General features: G+C 40.1%; 1 long non-coding RNA gene across 3 annotated transcripts in view; it reads left to right on the forward strand.

The window, feature by feature from the left end:
* The first annotated feature begins 2,705 nt into the window (after positions 1 to 2,705).
* The window catches only part of LOC108295450, a 6,101-nt gene continuing 2,514 nt past the window's right edge, over positions 2,706 to 6,292 (forward strand). Inside the window, exons 1-2 of one of the 3 annotated variants that reach the window (XR_005198180.1) lie at positions 2,706 to 3,866; positions 5,669 to 5,757. This is a non-coding gene — a long non-coding RNA (uncharacterized LOC108295450). Of the gene's footprint in view, positions 3,867 to 5,581; positions 5,758 to 6,292 lie in introns of those variants that run through there. The other 2 variants (XR_001821411.2, XR_001821410.2) reach the window with 2 other exon arrangements.

The raw sequence follows: 6,292 nt of genomic DNA on the forward strand, positions 1-6,292 counted from the left end.
GCCTCCCAAAGTGCTGGGATTACAGGCTTGAGCCACCGCGCCCGGCCAATGTTAAATCGTTTATAATAGCATCACAGATCCCTGAGGCTCTGTTTATTCCCACCCCCCACCCCGTGGTTTGTTTTCTAGATTGGGTAATTACTGTTGTTCTGTCTTCAAGATCGTTTCTTCCTCTGTCCTCTCCATTTTGCTGTTAGCCTATCTGTTGAGGTTTTTGGGGTTTTTTTGTTGTTGTTTGTTTTTTTTGTTTTGTTTTTTGTATTTTTTAGTTCTAAAATTCCCATTTGGTTCTTTATATCGTCTGGGTTTTTTTTGCTGACAGTTTCTACTTGTTTAAAGCATGTTTAAGCAAATTGTTGAGGCATTTTTATGATAGTTCCTTAAAAGCTCTTGTCAGATAATGTTAACATTTCTGTCTTCTCAGTGTTGTGTTTATTGAGCATCTTTTCTCATTCAGGTTGATATTTTCCTGGTTCTTGGCTTGATGAGTGATTTTTGATTGAAACTGGGCATATTTGGTATTGCGTTATGAGACGCCAGATCTTATTTCAATACTCAGTTTTAGCTTGCTTCCTCAGACACCACTCTGACAATGGAGAGGGCACACTACCTCATAACTGCCAGTTGGGAGTGGAAGTCCAGATTCCCCACTTACTTTCCATTGATACCTCACGAGGAGGGTTTCCTAGTTACTGCTAGGTGGGAGTAGGAGTTCCAGCTGCTTTTGCAACCTTCTCTGACACCACCCCAGCAGAAAGGGAGAGGGGTGACCACTTAAAGCTAGTGAGGGTGGAAGTCTAAGCTTCCCTCTTGGCCTTTGATGGTGGGATGGGAGTGGGACTACAGCTTTCTTCTGTAGTGTTAGAGCAGTTATTATGTAATTGTTGGCTCCTCCAGCCCTAAGTCTGGGATATATGAGACAAAAAACAAACTCAGGGAACTCACCAGTATGTCACTTCTCTGCTACCAAGTTCCCTACCCGGTTTGTCGCCTTCTATCCACCTTTCAGAATCTTATGTTTATACATAATGTCCAAGTCCAATTTTAGCTGTACTTGGTGGGAAGTATAGGGAAAAGTAGTTCTATTCCATCCATCCCTCCTCCTGTTATTTTTTAAGAATTGTATTCTTGGTATTCTGAAACTTCATAATTATGTGTTTAGGTTTCAGGTCTTTTGTCATTCATCGTGCTGGTCATTTGTTACATCCCTTCATTTTGAGGTCTTTTAACTCTGGGAAATTCTCACATATTATGTCTTTGATCTATTCCTTTTCTCCATTTTATTCTCTCTTTCTGGAAATCCTTAATGTTAGATGTTAGATCTCCTGAATTGTTTTTTGTAATTTTTTATCCACTCTCCTATTTTTCATCTTTCTCCCTTCCTCTTTCCCTCTGTCCCTCCCTAGCTTTGTCCCTTTCTTCCTTTTGTTTTTGTTTACTTTCTGAAAGAAGATTTAACTTTATCTTTCAACCCTTCTATTACATGTCTTTTCATGTGGCAATCACATTTTAAATTTTAGTATTCATCTTGTTTTCTTTTCCTTACTGCATTCTGTTCTTGTTTTATGGATGCACTATCATCTTGAATCTGAGAATAATAGAGGTATTTTTATATTTCCTTCTATTCTTTGAAATATCTATTTCATTTGTGATTATTTTTTCCCTTGTTTACTTATTTTGGTCTCTTTCTAGTTGCAGTATTTTCTCAAATGCCTAGTGATCCATAGTTGTTGGCTGATATTTAAGAATGTAGCAATAAAAATCTGATCAGAAGCTCCATGTATGGGGGAAGGGCTAGGCAACTGGTGGCCTTCCTTTAGGATGACCAGAAGAGAGCTAACTTGCTATGCTGCAGAATCTCTGAGTGCCGGAATGCTAACGTCTTTTCCCTGAGGTGGTTTGGTTGCTGTAGTGAAGAACCCTCTGGTTTTTGCCTAATGGGTAGATACCTGGCTGCTGTGAATTGTGCACAGAGGAAGGGGAGGGGATTCATGGTTTGATATGCAGCCTTCCCATTAAAATCCCTATTTTCAGCCCCACATTTTACTCCCATCCTTCATCATAGTTGGCATTGTCAAGACCAAGACACTCCAGGCTTCTGCAGAGAAAGAACAACTCCTTCCTCTGAAGCATCACCTCCATGCATACTCCAGGCTATGGCTTCCTCTACCATGCTCCATCAGTCACCATTCCTCCATTTGCTTCCTATCTTCCAGAAATTTGTTGAAATCTCTCTTTTGCTGATGGACCTGTTCCCACTCTCTTCATCATTGTGTATTTGTACCCTTTTTAATCCCTTTACAATAATTTTAGCAGAGTCTCAGGAGGGAGTGGAGAAAAACACATGGTAAGTCTATCATCTTGACCTGGAAATCTGTTTTGTTTTGTTTTTTTTTGTTTTGTTTTTTTTTGTTTTGTTTTTTCCAGCAATTGTCTTCATATCTCTAAATAATATACAGATTTTTCTTTTTTTTTGAAATGGAGTATCACTCTGTCACCCAGGCTGGAGTGTAGTGGCGCAGTCTTGGTTCACTACCACCTCAGCCTCCTGGGTTCAAGCGATTCTTCTGCCTCAGCCTCCTGAGTAGCTGGGATTACAGGCATGTGCCACTATGCCCAGCTAATTTTTGTATTTTTAGTAGAGATGGGGTTTCACCATGTTGGCCAGGCTGGTCTCGAATTCCTGACCCCTGGTGATTGGTCTGCCTTGGCCTCCCAAAGTGCTGGGATTATAGGTGTGAGCCCACTGTACCCAGCCAATATAAAGATTTTTCTATTTATCAACTTTTATTGATCAATTTTAGTCATTATTAACTTCCTGCTATTTATAGCACCCAAATGCCCTTCCCATGCCTCCAATATAGCCATGTCACTAATTATATATCCTCTATTCCTTATCTTTCTACCCTTAACTAATAGACTTACTCTCCCCCTTCTCCCTCTTAACTTCTGTCATCTGCACTTTTACTTTTATATTAACAAGGTTAATAATATTTACACTTTGTTCTATAACCATAATTAAGTCATCCATACTTTGCCAGTAAGTCATTCTGAAAGTTTAAGGGCAATAAAGTGTTTATTATGATGATATAAATATTGTTCCAGAAAGATCCAATTTGTATATTAGGATTACATTGCTTTTCTTATACAGCTTTTTTTCTTAGAGTTTCTAATTGCCTTTCTTTTTTTCCTTGCATTGTCCGACTTTATCAGCTTCTTAAGTTATTCCAAATTCTCAAGGAAAGTATAAAATCATTTGAATCCCCTTTTTCCCCAGATACCTTCTTCCTGGAGTTCTTCGTCTTCCTGTTCCAATTTGGACTGATTGCTCTGTAGGCCTGCGGCACAGCTGTCATCCTGGGACGTCCTTTCATTATTCTGGGTTGGACCCAATCTTTCTTGGACCCCATATCTTCCTCTTTCTTAGTTTACTCCCTTGTGGTGGATGTTGTAGTTGTTCTGCAGCATCCATTCCACTCCTCTCCCGCTGTATGTCAACTATGGGATATGAGTGGGGTTGACCTCACCACCAGCTCTAGGTGTAGGCCTTTACTGGTATAAACTGATCTGAGTAATTTCACCCTCCTAGCCACAGTGATGACTGGTTCAGGGATGACCCAATCACAATGAGGCTTAGGACTTTTGTTCAGCTTTTGAGAGAGGAGATGACCTGTCTTCCCTTGGATAAGAACAAAGAAGCATGTAGCCTGGTTGCTGCTGTTAGCCATCTTGTGAACATGTGGAAGGCGTACCTGAGGATGGAGCTGACAAATGGAGGAGGCAGAGCCAAGGGAATCATAGAAATGGAACCATATTCCGGATCATGCCATGCCTGAAGTCTCCCTGCCCGTGGACTCTTCAGTTAAGTGAGCCAATGAATTGCATTTACTGTTCAAGACAGCTTGAGTTGGGTTTTCTATTGCTTGCACCTGAAAGCATTCTAATTTATGTTTTTGGTTTTCTCATTCTGGAAAGGGGATGGGTGCATGTTTGGTTATATGAGGTATATTTGTACTGTATTAGGTGGAAGCTTTTTATTTTTTTAACTCATAAGTACAGGAGGAAGGCTATATGCGGATGTTGTACAACCAAAGGAGTGAACTCTGCTGTTCTCTAGCATCTAATTTCCCATGGTGTTTTTTGGGGGAATCCCTCCCAAATTGGGAGGCATGGCCCTTTTTCCCACTATGGAAACTGATGGTGGTCAGATACTTTCTTTCCCGGCCCGCCAGGCAACACGGGCTGAATACGCTGTTCATGGATTTGAATCTGGAACCAACAACAAAAAGAAGCCAGGAATGTACAGAATTACAAAAGGATGATAGATTGGGAGAATATATTTGTAATATTTAAAACTGACAAAAGATTAATAAATAGAAAAGGAAGATAGTTAACCTAATAGGAAAATGGGCATAGGATATGAATAATTTGTAGAAGGGGAAACATGAATATATAAGAGATATTTCAACTCTGCTAAGAGAAATGAAATTAATACCAAGAAGTCACTATAGGAAAGGTAACATATAGAAAGTTAGATATTATCAAGTGCTGATGAGGATGTGAGGAAAAGGACAACCGTGAGCGGGTATGTAAACTGGTACAGGGATTCCAGAGAGAGTTTGGCAGTACCCATGAAATTAAGTATGTGTATACCCTACAGCCCAGCAATCCCGCTTCTGGGCACATATTCCAGAGAAATTCTTATACACACGTCCTAAGAAAATATAATTGAGGTTGTTCATTGCAGCGCTGTTTGTAGTAGTGAGGAATCACAAGCAATCAGGTGTTCATCACCATAGGACAGGATAAACAAACTGTATATTCATAGGATGGAAAACTAGAAAACAAAAGTAATAAACTAGATTTACATATAGCCACATGCACAGGTCTCCAAAATCCCCAGCATTGAGAGAAAAAAAGTAAGAAACAGAATGGTATTTATAGCATAATTCCATTTACAGAAATGTAAAACAATACTATGTATTTTCATGGATGTGCACTTAAATAAACATACAGAAGATGGATTGAAAGTATACATAATTACACTGGAGAGGCTCACTAAGTTGGGCAGAAGAATGGGAGTGAGGATAGGGACTCTGAAGTCCATAACAAATACACCAAAACAACAGATGGGAGAATGGTTGGAGCTCCTTTGCAGTGGCATGTGCCAGTAGGATCAGGTCCACTGGTAGGAATAGTAGGGGACCAACAGCGGCCTTCTAACCAGGCTATTTCTACAGTAGGCCCTTAGCTGTGGTTCCTCCTGCCTGCCTTCCTTGCTCCCACTCCATGTTCTCAGCCTGATTCTCCAGACTTCTATGAGCTACCCGATAACTTCATAATAAATCTCTTTTCTAGGCTGGGAGTGGTGGCTCACGCCTATAATCTCAGCACTTTGGGAGGCCAAGGCAGGCGGATCACCTGAGGTCAGGAGTTCGAGACCAGCCTGACCAACATGGAGAAACCCCATCTCTACTAAAAATACAAAAAATTAGGCATGGTGGCGCATGCTAATCCCAGCTACTTGGGGAGCAGAGGCAGGAGAATCGCTTGAACCAGGGAGGCAGAGGTTGCAGTGAGCCGAGATTGTGCCATTGTACTCCAAGCAGGGCAACAAGAGCGAAACTCCATCTTAAAAATAAAATAAATCTCTTTTCTGCTTAACTAGAGTCTGCTTCTTTTACTTGCATCCAAGAATCTTGACTGATACATTGTGCATTTTGTTGGAGAACATCTTCAAGTAACTTCTTAAGAAAGGTAAATTTTGGGGTCTTTACATATCTGAATATGTAATCATTATTTTACCTTCATATTTCAATGATAGTTTAGCTTTAGAATTCTATGTCAGAAACAATTTTTTCCTCTGAATTTTGAAGATACTGCTTTAGCATGTAGTGTTGCTGATTAGAAGTCACATGCTAATATTATTCTCATTCCTTTGCTGGCAACCTGTTTTCTCTACATCTGGAAACTTAATTTTTTTCTTCATACTTAGTGTTTTGAAATGTCACAATGATGTGCCCAGCAGTGGGGTTTTCCCTCATCTACTTTCCTGGGCACCTGGTGGGTGGGCCTTTTCAGTCTGAAGACTTGTGTGCCCCTGCTCTGAGAAGTTGCTGTTTTATTTCTTTGCTTACTTTCTCTGTTCTTTGTAGAACTCCTGTTAGTTGGATATTGGATCTCCTGGATGATTGTCTTCTCACATGTATTTTCCGAGTAGCTGGGGATTTTTTAATTCTATATTATGACTTTATCTTCTACTGGATACCTTTATTTTGACAGTCACTTTTTA

The sequence above is a fragment of the Cebus imitator genome, unplaced genomic scaffold (genome assembly GCF_001604975.1).
Source record: "Cebus imitator isolate Cc_AM_T3 unplaced genomic scaffold, Cebus_imitator-1.0 Scaffold640, whole genome shotgun sequence".
Lineage (NCBI taxonomy): Eukaryota > Metazoa > Chordata > Mammalia > Primates > Cebidae > Cebus > Cebus imitator.